Below are 1,017 nucleotides of genomic sequence, written 5' to 3' on the forward strand. Positions count from 1 at the left end.
ACATCTGCTGAATTTTGAAAACATCTGTGTAGCTGAATCCAAATTATAACCACAGCTGTTTAAAACAGGGTTTCTCAATCTTGGCATTCTTTTTATTTTTGCATTTTTGAACCACTCATCACCTTCAAAGAGGGCCTATAAAATGTGAGCTTCAACTCCCAGAATTTCGCAGCCAACATGAATTCAGGGAGTTGAAGTCCACCCATCTTAATGTTGCCAAGGCTGACAAACACTGCTTTAAACAATTGGGAATCAGAACTGACAAATCCCTACACCCAAATCTCCAAAACTGAGTAGGTTTCCATCCCCCACAAATGTGTAATGACTCTTCCATTTTCCATTTTCCTCTTTCCATTTCTTCTTCCAGAGAAACCCAGATTGAGCTCGACTCTCAGCAATGGAAGCTCACCGGGTGATTTAGGCCAATCTGAGGGGAAAGTGAAGCGTCAAGGGCTCCTGGAAGAACATTAGAGCAACTAAATCTCGCCAACTGCAATTAAATGAACCGCCACAATCTCGTCAAATTCCTGTCGTCAGCTCAAAATGTTGATGGGAAACCCGGGAGCCGTCCGGTTGGGATTGGATTTTCTTTATCCCCACCGCCACCCACCCACTATTGGAGCGCTGCAAGCTCCCCTCCTCAAATTAAAACCCCCTTTGAGTGCCTTAAGGGGTTGCCCTCCTCCCCGCACCCTCACGCCGGCATTGAAAGTAATTCCTGCAACCCTAAATTTTGCAAACGTCTTTGAAAGCTTCCGCCGTTGCCGCCCGCTTTCCTTCTCGGGCCAGATCGGGAAAGTGAGCCGCAGCCCGCTCGAGGCTCCCAGCTCTGCGCGAGAGGAGTTGGAAGCGCTTCCGCGCATTTGCAATGGGCGTACCTCCCTCCCTCTTGTCTTCGCTTTCGCCTTTCCCCAGCGTGGAACTTCCATTCCCTTCCCCGGGTTGGCCTCGCCTTTGGATCCGCCTCCGCGCCCGCCCGGCCCCGTGCTTTCTTTCCTTTAGCGATCCGCCTCCCCT

The sequence above is a fragment of the Notechis scutatus genome, chromosome 2 (genome assembly GCF_049901735.1).
Source record: "Notechis scutatus isolate UNSWTSFEM ecotype Mainland chromosome 2, rNotScu1.2, whole genome shotgun sequence".
Taxonomy (NCBI): domain Eukaryota; kingdom Metazoa; phylum Chordata; class Lepidosauria; order Squamata; family Elapidae; genus Notechis; species Notechis scutatus.